Here is a 13920-nt window from a genome sequence, read left to right as displayed (position 1 = left end):
TTCAATACCTGGTCTGGGAAGATTCCACATGATGCTGGGCAATTAAGCCCATACACCACAACTACAGAAGCCCACGTGCCCAAGAGCACATGCTCTGCAACAAGAAAAGCCACCACAATGAGAAGTCCAAGCACTACAACTAGAGAAAGCCCAAGTGCAGCAGCAAAGGCCCATCTCAGCCAAAAACAATTTAAAAAAAAATTTTTAAGAACTACTGTACATAAAGTAGATAAGCAACAAGGATTACTGTAAAGCTCAGGGAATTATACCCAGAATCTTGTAATAACCTGTAATGGAATATAATCTAAGAAAAAAATTGAATCACCGTCCTGTGTATCTGAAATTAACACAATATTATAAATCAAATTTTTAGAAAAAAAGAAATTCAGTTAACACCTTTTGAATTTTAGATTATATATGTATCACCCCAAAAGTAAATGAAATTTCTTTCATAGTTAGTATATAATGACTTGGTACATTAAAAATCAATTTAAGGGCTTCTGTGATGGATAAGAATCTGCCTTATAATGCAAGGGACGTCAGTTTGATCCCTGGTCCCGGAAGAGTCCGTGTATTAAGGAGCCACAAAGCCCTGCAGCACAGCTACGGAGCCCACGCACTGCAACCACTGACGCCCAGACACCGAGAGCCTGTGCTCAGTGAGCAGCCACCACCGCACAGCGACACGCGGCAGCGCCGCGACTACAGAAAGCCCACCCGCGGCAACAGAGGCCCACCATGGCCAAAAAACAAACACATACATCTATCTTTTTAATTCCATTTAAAGCACTTGTAAAATTTCATCCTCTCACTCAACTCGGGAAATAGAAGGCAGGATTCACTTTTATTTTTTAAAAATATTTTTCCATTCCAATATATGGTATGCATGTCACCGACTCAATGGACATGAGTTAGAGCAAACTCCAGGAGACAGTGAAGGACAGGGGAGGCTAGCGTGCTGCTAAGTCCATAGAGTAGAACAGAGTCGGACATGACTTAGCAACTGAACAACATAATCTTTCTAAAATAAAAGGAGTCTAACTAAATCTCCTTAAATGACTGGATGGTATCGATTTATGTGACAGAAATATAAATTCAGTTGCAAACTCTCTGTTGGATTGAGTTTTCAATAAAAAACCTGAGATCTTAGTTGGAAGCTCTGTAAGACTGAAAAACAACATGCATGCCATATACACAATTAGTCCCTCCAAATGAAGAATTCAGTCCAATATAGTATTTCTAGACAACTGACAATCAGCTTCATTATAACATTATTTGAAACGAATAAGGCACAAGTCTAATATCTAGAGTTTACCTGAAACATTTTTAACCAAAATTAACTTAAAACAGGAAATACAACTTTCAAAAAAAACAGCTGTCCTTTCCTATGTGCTTAAGCAATACTTTCTATTCCCAAACTGTAAGCTACTAATAATATAAAAGCCTCTGGAGATTGATGATTATCACTACAAGGTGATTAAGCTATAAAATGGTGTGGAGGTTTCCCCCAAAATTAAAAACACAACTACCATAGGATCTAGCAATCCCAAAGAAAACAAAAATATTAACTGAGAAAGATACATGCACCCTCATTAACTGCAACATTATTTAACTTATTGTGGTGATAATTCTGCACTATAAACATATGAAATCATTATGTTGTACACCTGAAAATAATAAAATGTTATGTCAATTATACCTCAGTTTTTTAAGTGCCAAACAAGTTATATAAGATAATTTATTCAACTACTATAATTCAATTAGGCAAATTTGGTAAACAGACCTTATTAGTTAAATTAGAGTAACAATTAGATGAGGTAATTATTGCTGATTTCTTGTCTGATAACACCATTATAATCATTTAAGAAAATGTCTTTATCCCTACAGATGATGAACACTGAAATTTTAAGTCTGTGTCTTTCAGAGTTCAGGAAAAAAGAAAAACTAAACCAATAAATGAAAACCATGCTGCAATATGTAGCACAATTTAACCTCTCCCTAAAGACTATTAGAAGGCACTTGAAGATCCTGTTTCATCTTGGTGTCAAATTAATACGGACACTAATGATATATTAATACATACTGTAACCCAAATCTGCACTGAAAGTGAAAGTCACTCAGTCGTGTCCAATTCTTTGCGACCCCATGGACTATGCAGTCCATGGAATTCTCCAGGCCAGAATACTGACGGAATACTGAGTGGGTAGCCTTTCACTTCTCCAGGGGATCGTCCCAACCTAGGAATCAAACCCAGGTTCGGGTTTGAATGCGGGAGCATTGCATGCAGATTCTTTACCAGCTGAGTCACAAGGGAAGCCCAACCCAAATCTGCATTGCTTATTAACAATTTGCATATTTTTAAACCTTGATCCACTGTGAAACAATATATGGAGATGATAGAAATCTGGGAGAAAAGGAGAACTTGAGAGAGGAAGTAAATCCACAAGTTCTACACCCCCAGATTCAACCAAGTGTGGACGGGGAAAAAACTATTTTTAATTCTTCAAAGTTTCAAAAAACTTGGAATTTCCAATTTCCTAGAGAAGGCAATGGCAACCCACTCCAGTACTCTTGCCTGGAAAATCCCATGGACGGAGAAGCCTGGTGGGCTGCCGTCTACAGGGTCGCACAGAGTCAGACACTACTGAAGCAACTTAGCAGCAGCAGCAGCAGTAACTATTTCCAAAGCATTGTTCTTGCATTTACAACTATTCATATAGCATTTACATTTTGTGTAAGTAATCTAGAGATGATTTAAAATATAGGGGAGGATGTCTGTAGGTTATATGCAAACACTATGCCATTTTATACTAGGGACCAATCCCTCAAACCAATCCCTCACAGAGACTTAGAGACAACTATATAGCACCACGGTTACTTGTTAACTGTACATGAATCATGGATTATACCTAAATTATTTACTTTTTCCCCCATAATAATAACAGCTTAAGAGTTTTCCATATTACAGAAGGCTTTGCAAATGTTTTAACAACTTCCCAAATGTTCTATTAAATATGACATTATTTACTTAAGACAGGAAAAACGTAGGAAAAGACCAAACTGGTTTTTTGGATACGATTTTTTAAGCAGTTCAAATCTAAGCTTAGAAGAAAAGTTTAGCATTAAGTACCTTTACCTTCATGGATAAGTTTCAGCTTGCTGTTGCCAAGAGAAGAGTGTCTGAGCTATAGAAGGCATAATTAGTTCGAAGAATTCAGCCTTTCTGCAAACTTCAGAGTTCTTGTAAACTTCAAAATACGGTTTCATATATAAATGACTATTGTGAGAGGACGCTGCCTCTCTATCTATAACCATTTCACCTGGACGATCTAATCAGTCCTATGAATGTATCCCTAAATGTGGTTTTTGAAAACGAAATTGTTGTCTCATGACAATGAAATATTTGTTATTTATGGAGGAAAATATATTAAATTTTGAATTAAGTGTGCAAGCTCCCTAGTCAATGACTTTAACCTTAACTGTGTATGTTTGTAAAGTGTTAATTCTCCTGCATTAAACATATTAAATAATTCCATCTACTTTGAAGGAGAGAACAAAGAAGAGACAGAAGCTGGGCGCTCCTTCATATGCCTATGAGGAAGTAAAGAATGAAATAATGTCCCATGTAGAGATGGTTATTTTGAAATATGATAAAGATTATCATTGAAGTGGGCTTCCCGGGTGGTGCTAGTGATTTAAAAAAAAAAAAAAAAGCCCGCCTGCCAATGCAGGAGATATATTAAGAGACTCAGGTTTAGTCCCTTGGTAGGGAAGATTCTCTGGAGGAGGGAATGGCAACCCACTCCAGCACTCCTGCCTGGAGAATCCCATGGACAGAGAAGCCTGGAAGGCTACAGTCCATAGGGTCTCAAAGAGTCAGACATGACTGAAGCAACTTATTATGCAGGTACGCACATTACTGAGGTAAAACAACTCTATTAACTATAGTTATAGTTGGTTGGCAAGAGGTCAGGAGAACATGGATGATGAGAGAAAACTTCATGGTCCAATTTGTTCAGCTTTTGAAGCATCGGTTGTGCGATGTCCGGTCAGGAGTTGTCACGACCTCTCACCAGCCATCATTTCTTCAAACATCTTGACAACTTTTTGCACGGAAAATGCTTCCACTACCAGAGGGAGGCAGAATATGCATTCCAAAAGTTCATCAAACCCCAAAGCATGGATCTTTATGCTACAGGAATAAACTTATTCCTCACTGGCAAAAATGTGTTGACTATAATGGTTCCTATTTTGATTAATAAAGATATGTTTGAGTCTAGTTATTACGATTTAAAATTCAGTGTCTGAAATGACACTTTTGTACCAACCTAATATGTTAATAACTAAGTTTATCTTTAAGGGCTTCGCACGTGGCTCAGTGCTGAAGAATCTGCCTGCCATGCAGGCAACCTGGGTTCAATCCTTGGGTCAGGGAACATCCCCAGGAGAAAGGAATAGCAACCCACTCTAGTATTCTTGCCTGGAAAATCCTGGCAAGGGATTTTCCCTAGCAGGGATCCCTAGTAGGCTACAGTCCAGGGGGTCGAAGAGAGTCGGACATAACTGAGTACAGCACAAGTTATCTTTAAACAAAAGGACATATAACCTAAGGCTATGTTTTGGTAGACTGATTGAACTAGTGTCAAAAAGGCTCACAGGAATCGAAAGTTCCTAGGAACAATGGCTCAGTGTTTGCCACTTCAGTGTTTGTGGAAACTTTATAGAACATAACTTTGATGAATCAGTTTAGTTCAGTTTAGTTCAGTCGCTCAGTCAAGTCTGACACTTCGCAACCCCATGGACTGCAGCACGCCAAGACTCCCTGTCCATCACCAACTCCTAGAGTTTACTCAAACTCATGTCCACTGAGTTGGTGATGCCATCCAACCATCTCATCCTCTGTCGTCCTCTTCTCTTCCCACCTTCAATCTTTCTCAGCATCAGGGTCTTTTCAACTGAGTCAGTTCTTCACATCGGATGGCCAAAGTATCAGAGTTTCAGCTTCAGCCTCGGTCCTTCCAATGAATATTCATGACTGATTTCCTTTAGGATGGACTGGTTGGATCTCCTTGCAGTCCAAGGGACTCTCAAGAGTCTTCTCCAACACCACAGTTCAAAAGCATCAATTCTTCGGTGCTCAGCTTTCTTTCAAGTCCAACTCTCACATCCATACATAACTACGGGAAAAACTATAGCTTTGACTAGACGGACCTTTGTTGGCAAAGAAATGACTCTGCTTTTTAATATGCTGTCTAGGTTGGTCATAACTTTTCTTCCAAGGAGCAAGCATCTTTTAATTTCACAGCTGCAGTCACCATGTGCAGTGATTCTGGAGCCCAAGAAAATTAAGTCTGCTTTCCTATCTATCTGCCATGAAGTGATGGGACCAGATGCCATGATCTTAGTTTTACGAATGTTGAGTTTTAAGCCAACTTTTTCAATCTCCTCTTTCACTTTCACCAAGAGGCTCTTCAGATCTTCTTTGCTTTCAGCCATAAGGGAGGTGTCATCTGCATATCTAAGGTTATTGATATTTCTCCCGGTAAGCTTGATTCCAGCTTGTGCTTCATCCAGCCCAGCATTTCCCATGATGCACTCTGCATATAAGTTAAATAAGCAGGGTGACAATATACAGCCTTGACGTACTCCTTTCCCTATTTGGAATCAGTCTGTTCTTCCATGTGCAGTTCTAACTGTTGCTTCTTGACCTGCATACAGATTTCTCAGGAGACAGGTCAGGTGGTCTGGTATTCCCATCTCTTGAAGAATTTTCCAGTTTGTGCGATCCACACAATCAAAGGCTTTGGTGTAGTCAATGAAGCAGAAGTAGATGTTTTTCTGGAACTCTCTTGCTTTTTCAATGATCCAACGGATCTTGGCAATTTGATCTCTGGTTATTCTGTCTTTTCTAAATCCAGCTTGAACATCTGGAAGTTCACGGTTCATGGCGAAGCCTCACTTGGAAAATTCTGAGCATCACTTTGCTAGCGTGTGACATGACTGCAATTGTGCAGTAATTTGAGCATTCTTTGGCATTGCCTTTCTTTGGGATTGGAATGAAAACTGACCCTTTCCAGTCCTGTGGCCACTGCCGAGTTTTCCAAATTTGCTGGCATATTGAGTGCAACACTTTCACAGCATCATCTTTTAGGGTTTGAAATAGCTCAACTGGAATTCCATCCCCTCCACTAGCTTTGTTCGTAGTGATGCTTTCTAAGGCCCACTTGACTTCACACTCCAGGATGTCTGGCTCTAAGTGAGTGATCACACCATCGTGATTATCTGGGTCGTGAAGATCTTTTTTGTATAGTTCTTCTGTGTGTTCTTGCCACCTCTTCTTACTATCTTCTGCCTCTGTTAGGTCCATAGCATTTCTGTCCTTTATTGTGCTCATCTCTGCATGAAAAGTTCCCTTGGTATCTCTAATTTTCTGGAAGAGATCTCTAGTCTTTCCCATTCTATTGTTTTCCTCTATCTCTTTGCATTGATCGCTGAGGAAGGGTTTCTTATTTCTCCATGCCATTCTCTGGAACTCTGCATTCAAATGGGTATACCTTCCCTTGTCTCCTTTGCCTTTCGCTTCTCTTCTTTTCTCGGCTATTTGTAAGGTTTCCTCAGACAACCATTTTCCCTTCTTGCATTTTTTTTCTTGGGGATGGTCTTGATCACTGCCCCTGTACAACGTCATTGAACCTCCATCCATCCTTCAGGCACTCTTGTTTATCAGATCTAATCCCTTGAATCTATTTGTCACCTCCACTGTATAATCATAATGGATTCAATTTAGTTCATACCTGAATAGTCTGGTGGTTTTCCCTACTTTCTTCAATTTACATCTGAATTTGGCAATAAGGAGTTCATGATCTGAGCCACAGTCAGCTCCCAGTCTTGTTTTTGCTGACTCTATAGAGCTTCTTCATCTTTGACTACAAAGAATATAATCAATCTGATTTCGGTGTTGACCATCTGGTGATGTCCATATGTAGACTCTTCTCTTGTGTTGGAAAAAGGTGTTTGCTATGACCAGTGCGTTCTCTTGGCAAAACTCTGTTAGCCTTTGCCCTCCTTCATTCTTCACTCCATGGCCAAATTTGCCTGTTACTCCAGGTATCTCTTGACTTCCTACTTTTGCATTCCAGTCCCCTATAATGAAAAGGACATCTTTTTTAGGTGTTAGTTCTAGAAGGCCTTGTAGGTCTTCATAGAACCATTCAACTTCAGCTTCTTCAGCATTACTGATTGGGGCATAGACTTGGATTACCATGATATTGAACAGTTTGCCTTGGAAGCAAACAGAGACCATTCTGTCATTTTTGAGATTGCATCCAAGTACTGCATTTCAGACTCTCTTATTGATTATGATGGCTACTCCATTTCTTCTAACGGATTCTTGCCCATAGTAGTAGATATAATGGTCATCTGAGTTAAATTCACCCATTCCACTCCATTTTAGTTCACTGATTCCTAAAATGTCAATGTTCACTCTTGCCATCTCCTGTTCGACCACCTTCAATTTGCCTTGATTCCTGGACCTAACATTCCAGGTTCCTATGCAATATTGTTCTTTACAGCAATATTGCTCTTTACAGCGCAGCACTGGAGCAACTGTGAGGAGATACCCCACCTCCAAGGGCAGAGAAGCCCCAGCAAGATGGTAGGAGGGGCAAAATCGCTTTTAAACTCAAATCCCATACCCATCAGAGATGCTCAGAGGGCTCAAACAAACCTTGTGTGCACCAGGCCCCAGAGACCCCACAGAGACTGAGACAGAACTGTGTTTGAGTGTCTCCTGTGGAGTATGGGTCAGCAGTGGACTGCTGCAGGGGCAGGGGCTCTGGGTGCAGGAGACCTGGGTGTGGCATAAGTCCTCTTGAAGGAGGTTGCCATTAACCACACCATAGAGCCACCAGAACCTACACAGGACTGGGGAAACAGACTCTTGGAGGGCACAAACAGAACCCTGTGCACACCAGGACCCAGGAGTAGTGACCCCACAAGAGACTGACCCAGACTTACCAGTGCTATGAATAACAAAAATTAACTGGAGTTGGCAGCACTTACTATTCACAAGTGGAAAAAAGAAGGCTGAATAAGACAAAGAATTCTCAAGGACATTCTCGTTATCTTTTTCTCTCCAAGAACCGAACCTGGCCCCTCAGCAGTGAAAGCACAGAATCCTAATCACTGGATCACCAGGAAATTCTCATTTTTTATAAAACAACTTCAACTGTAGAACCCTTTCTTCAAGCTACATCTTAAAAGTAAGCTCAAGAAAGACTTCCCTGATAGTCCAGCGGTTAGCAATCTGCCTTCCAATGCAGGGGAAATGCAGGTTCAATTCCTAAGTGGGGAAATAAGATCTCACATGCTGCAGGGCAATTAAGCCCGAAAGTGTCACAACTAGAGTCCATGAGCCTCAATGAAAGATCCAATACGACAACTACTGAGCCAACGCACAGCAACTAGTGAAACCCACACACCCTGAAGCCTGTGCTCGGCAACAAGAGAATCCACCACAATGAGAAGCATGCACACCATAACTAAAGTAGCCTCCACTCACTACAACTAGAGAAAACCTGCACACAGCAATGAAGACCCAGCACAGCCAAAAATAAACAAATGAAATTTTTAAAAAATATACAGCAAAGTTGTACCACTGTCATGCTATTCCCATCCCTTCCACAGAACCCCTCAGCCTTGGGGGAGGGCACACTGTATTGTTAGCATGCAAAGAGCCACCCACTGGGGAAGACAGGCCTCTAGTTCAGGCTCTCCTGCCCTGAAGAAACGTGTGACACTCTGGTTCTTTCTTCCCTTAATTTCTAAAACAAAGGAACAGCATTAAGAACCATCAATATCACCCAATAGTTAAAAATTTGTAAAGCACAGAATGACTTATATCTTGTATCCGAAATGCAAGAAAACTTCTGCAATTTTTAAACCATGTTGCACTTGGCTGTGATTTCCAGGAGTACCTTTATATATTTATAAATTTCAAAGAACCATTATTTATAAATTTCAAAGAACCATTCTATGATTTAACAGGGATTCATGTAGCCAACTAAAAAATTCTCTCTTACAACAAAGTTTCTCAGTTCAGTTCACAAGCATAATAGGCAACAAGAGTTATCAATACCTCTGTGTATCTATATTATAAAACTTTAGATAACCATTAAAATGCTTGAAATATTTTTTAAAATTACACGTGATCTAATATTAAGTGGAAAAATCAGACTGTGGAAGAATTACAATTATTTTAAAAGAACTGTACAACTTTTCCTCAAAAGCCAAAAGATGAGAAGGAACACATAACGAAGATAATAGAGCATGGACTCATGGTAAAATTTTGTTGTCTTCTTTACACCTTGAGTTTTTCCAAGTTGTCCACAATGGACAAGGAGGTCTATATAAGAAGCTAGGAGGGGACTTTTTTCCTTTCACTTTTGTTTTTCAATGCTATTCTGAAATCTCTAAGTCTGCCAAATACTCTCACAGCCTTTGCTGGTGTATTTCTATACCAATGTTCTCAATTACTTTTGTAAGCTTATGCTTATTTATTCCACTTAAATTTATTCAGCAGTCTGCATTTCCAAAGTGTATTATGCCATAATCATGGAAAAGCAGACATTATACTGGTAAAAACTATATGTCTGCCTATTTAAACTATAAATTCCTTTTAAGCAAGAACTGAACGCTTTTAATCTCTGTATTCCAGTGTCTTGCATACAGCCTGGCACACTAAAAATGGTAATAAATATTGGGCTGGCCAAGAAACTCAATTCAGTTTTTTTCCATAAGCTGTCTTTAGGATCATTTAGTTGTCTTTAACTTCACTGAAAACAGTCTTGTTAGACTGTATTGTGACAGCTGTCATACCACCGTGTATTTAAAAAAAATCAACACTGGTGAATTTTTGTGTAGCTATTTTAATATTGAAGATGAAAGAAAAAAGCAACATTTTAAATGTGCATTTAACAAATCAAAATTGGTGCATTTTTGTGTAGCTATTTTAAAACTGATGAAAGAAAAAAAGCAACACTTTTGGCATGTTATGCTAGTAAGGTAATTCTCCAAGCCAGGCTTCAGCAATATGTGAACCATGAATTTCCAGATAAGATGTTCAAGCTGGTTTTAGAAAAGGCAGAGGAACCAGAGATAAATTGCCAATATCTGCTGGATCATCGAAAAAGCAAGAGAGTTCCAGAAAAACATCTATTTCTGCTTTATTGACTATGCCAAAGCCTTTGACTGTGTGGACCACAATAAACTGTGGAAAATTCTTCAAGAGATGGGAATATCAGACCACCTGACCTGCCTCCTGAGAAATCTGTATGCAGGTCAGGAAGCAACAGTTAGGACCACAGACTGTTTCTAGATAGGAAAAGGAGTACGTCAAGGCTGTATATTGTCACCCTGCTTATTTAACTTATATTCAGAGTGCATCATGGGAAATGCTGGGCTGGATGAAGCACAAGCTGGAATCAAGATTGCCAGGAGAAATATCAATAACCTCAGATATGCAGATGACACCACCCTTATGGCAGAATGTGAAGAAGAACTAAGGAGCCTCTTGATGAAAGTGAAAGAAGAGAGTGAAAAAGTTGGCTTAAAGCTCAACATTCGTAAAACTAAGATCATGGCATCTGGTCCCATCACTTCATGGCAAATTGATGGGGAAACAGTGGCAGACTATTTTTTGGGGGCCCCAAAAATCACTGCACATGGTGACTGTAGCCATGAAATTAAAAGATGCTTACTCCTTGGAAGGAAAGTTATGACCAACCTAGACAGCTTATTAAAAAGCAGAGACATTACTTTGCCAACAAAGGTCCATCTAGTCAAGGCTATGGTTTTTCCAGTGGTCATGTATGGATGTCAGAGCTGGAGTAGGCTGAGTGCCAAAGAATTGATGCTTTTGAACTGTGGTATTGGGGAAGACTCTTTAGAGTCCCTTGGACTGCAAGGAGATCCAACCAGTCCATCCTAAAGGAGATCAGTCCTGGGTGTTCATTGGAAGGACTGATGTTGAAGCTGAAAATCCAATACTTTGGCCACCTGATACGAAGAGCTGACTCGGTTGAAAAGACCCTGATGCTGGGAAAGACTGAAAGCAGGAGGAGAAGGGGATGACAAAGGATAAGATGGTTGGATGGCATCCCTGACTCAATGGAGATGAGTCTGAGTAGACGCCAGGAGTTGGTGATGGACAAGGAAGCCTGGAGTGCTGTGGTCCACAGGGTCACGAAGAGTTGGACACAACCGAGCGACTAAACTGAACTGATGTTTTATTATCTCAGGAAAGGTAAAAACACAACTGAAACGAAAAAAAGATTTGTGCAGTGTATGGAGAAGTGTATGTGACTGATCCAACATGTCACAACTGGTTTACAAATTTCCATGCTGGAGACTTCTCCCCTGGGCAACGTTCCATGGTAAGGTAGACCAGTTGAAGTTCATAGTGATCCAATCAAGACATTAACTGAGAATAATCAACTTTATACAACTCAGGAGAAAAGAGCCCAAAATTAGTCAACAGAAAACATATAATCTTCCATCTGGATAATACAAGGATTTCTTTGATGACCAGGCAAAACTGTTACAGCTTGGCTGGGAAGTTCAGATTCATCCACTGTATTCACCAGACATTGCAACTTCAGATTTCCATTTATTTGTCTTTACAAAATTCTCATAATGGAAAAAATGTCAATTCCTGGAAGACTATAAAAGGCACTTGGAACAGTTTCTTGCACAAAAAGATAAAAAGTTTGGGGAAGATGGAATTACTAAGTTGCCTGAAAAATGGGAGAAGGTAGTGGAACAAAACTGTGAATACGTTGTTAAATAAAGTTCTTGGAGAAAATGAAAAATGTGTCTTTTATTTTTATTTAAATCCAAAGGGACTTTTTGGTCAACCCAATATATGTTAAAATATATGTTCACAGGAAATCATCACTGGAACACCTAGTAATAGTTGCTACAGACAGGCTCCACCAATGGATGCTAAAAATTTGAGAACAAACACAGTATATTTACACAGCTTAAAAATATTTCTTCCAAGACATTTATTAACTACAAAAAACATATTATACAGTGGAGAAGTCCAGCAAACACAGCAAGTATTTGCTCATAGAACAGACCACAGGTGATGAGCTAAGAGAATATTTATCAAATTAAAAGGGCCTATTTGCAACAGTCTAATTTAAAATACAGAATGTGTAGCATAAACAAAACAAACATTTTTGAGGTGACAGGATAACCCTTGAGATGTACAAAGATAAAGTGCACTCTCCAGAATAACTTAATAGATACAATGTAACAGACCTGTAAACTGTCCATCGAGAGACATGCCTCCTGTATTAAGACTCTTGGACAGAGAAAGCAAATGAAGGCTTCAACCAATCAATCAGGTTGGCAGGGCATAGATGCTTGATCTGCAAATGTGATACTTCTGTTAAATCTTGAAGAAAAAAAAAAGGTATATGTATGAGAAAGAAAAAGGCAAAAGGACTGCTTTTTAAACAAGTCCTACTAGTTAAACTAGTTAACCAAGTCCAACGAGACAACCAAATGGCTGTCTGCTGGGGAAAAAACATTTCTGGAGGAAAAAACAGTTACTAAAAGCTGTATGAATGGACCAGATATTACATAGTATTAGGGAATTACGGCTGATTTTCTTAGATGTGTTACTGCATGCTGACACTGCTTGCTGAAGCATCATTTGTCATGATATCCACAATTACTCTCAAACGGTTAAAAGGTATGAATGTATGTATATAGAGATAGAGTGCTACTGGTTGCATTACATTCCCTCAAAATTCATATGGTGAAGTCTTCACCACCACCGCCGCCACACCTACTCCCCTATATCACTGCAGATATCATATTAATTAAGATGGAATCATACACGAGCAGAATGGGTCAATAATTCAACATGATTAGTGTTTTTATAAAAAGGGGAAATTTAGAACACATGCTGGCACAGGCCAAGGAACTACCAGAAACCAGGTAGGAAAATACTGGAACAGATCTGTCCCTAGCACCTTCAGAGGGACCACAGCCCTGCTGAACCATCATCTCAGACACCAAACCTCCAGAAATGGAAGACAGCAAATGTCTATTTGTTTAAGTCTGTGGTTCAGAAGAGGCAAAGGAGTACATCAAGGCTATACATTGTCACCCTGCTTATTTAACTTATACGCAGAGTACATCATGTGAAATGCCAGGCTGGAATCAAGACTGCCAGGAGAAATATCAACAATCTAAGCTATGGAGATGACACCAACCTTATGGCAGAAAGTGAAGAGGAACTAAAGAGCCTCATTATGAAGGTGAAAGAGCATAGTGAAAAAAAAAACTGGCTTAAAACTCAGCATTAAAAAAACTAAAATCACAGCATTCAGTCTCATCACTTCATAGAAAATAGATGGGGAAAAAATGGAAACAGTGACAGATTTTATCTTATTGGGCTCCAAAAATCACTGGACAGTGACTGCAGCCCTGAAATTAAAAGATGCTTGCTCCTTGCAAGAAAAGCTACAACAAACCTACACAGTGTATTAAAAAGCTGAGACATCACTTTGCCAACAAAGGTCCATAGAGTCAAAGCTATCGTTTCTCCAGCAGTTATATACGGATGTGCGAGTTGGACCATAAAGAAGGCTGAGCACCAAAGAATTGATGCTCTTGAACTATGGTGCTGGAGAAGGCGCTTCAGAGTTCCTTGAACAGCAAGGAGATCAAATCAGTCAATCCTAAAGGAAACCAACCCAGAATATTCATTGGAAGGACTGATGCTGAAGCTCCAATACTTTGGCCACTTGATGTTAAGAGCCAACTCACTGGAAAAGATCCCTGATGCTGGGAAAGACTGAGGGCAGGAGAAGGGGGAAACAAAGGATGACATGGTTGGATGGCATTATC

The 13920-nt window shown here is 39.6% G+C and overlaps 1 protein-coding gene across 7 annotated transcripts in view; it reads right to left on the bottom strand.

The window, feature by feature from the left end:
- The window catches only part of WDR33 (WD repeat domain 33), a 116461-nt gene that overhangs the window by 87546 nt on the left and 14995 nt on the right, over window positions 1-13920 (bottom strand). The window contains exon 2 of one of the 7 annotated variants that reach the window (XM_043488180.1): window positions 12322-12457. The exons of the other annotated variants lie outside the window; for them this stretch is intronic. The gene's annotated coding sequence lies outside the window, so the exon portion shown is untranslated. The remainder of the gene's footprint in view (window positions 1-12321; window positions 12458-13920) is intronic. 7 annotated transcript variants of the gene reach the window in all.

Source organism: Cervus canadensis, chromosome 15, assembly GCF_019320065.1.
Source record: "Cervus canadensis isolate Bull #8, Minnesota chromosome 15, ASM1932006v1, whole genome shotgun sequence".
Classification (NCBI taxonomy): domain Eukaryota; kingdom Metazoa; phylum Chordata; class Mammalia; order Artiodactyla; family Cervidae; genus Cervus; species Cervus canadensis.
This window is presented reverse-complemented; position numbering and strand designations above follow the sequence as displayed.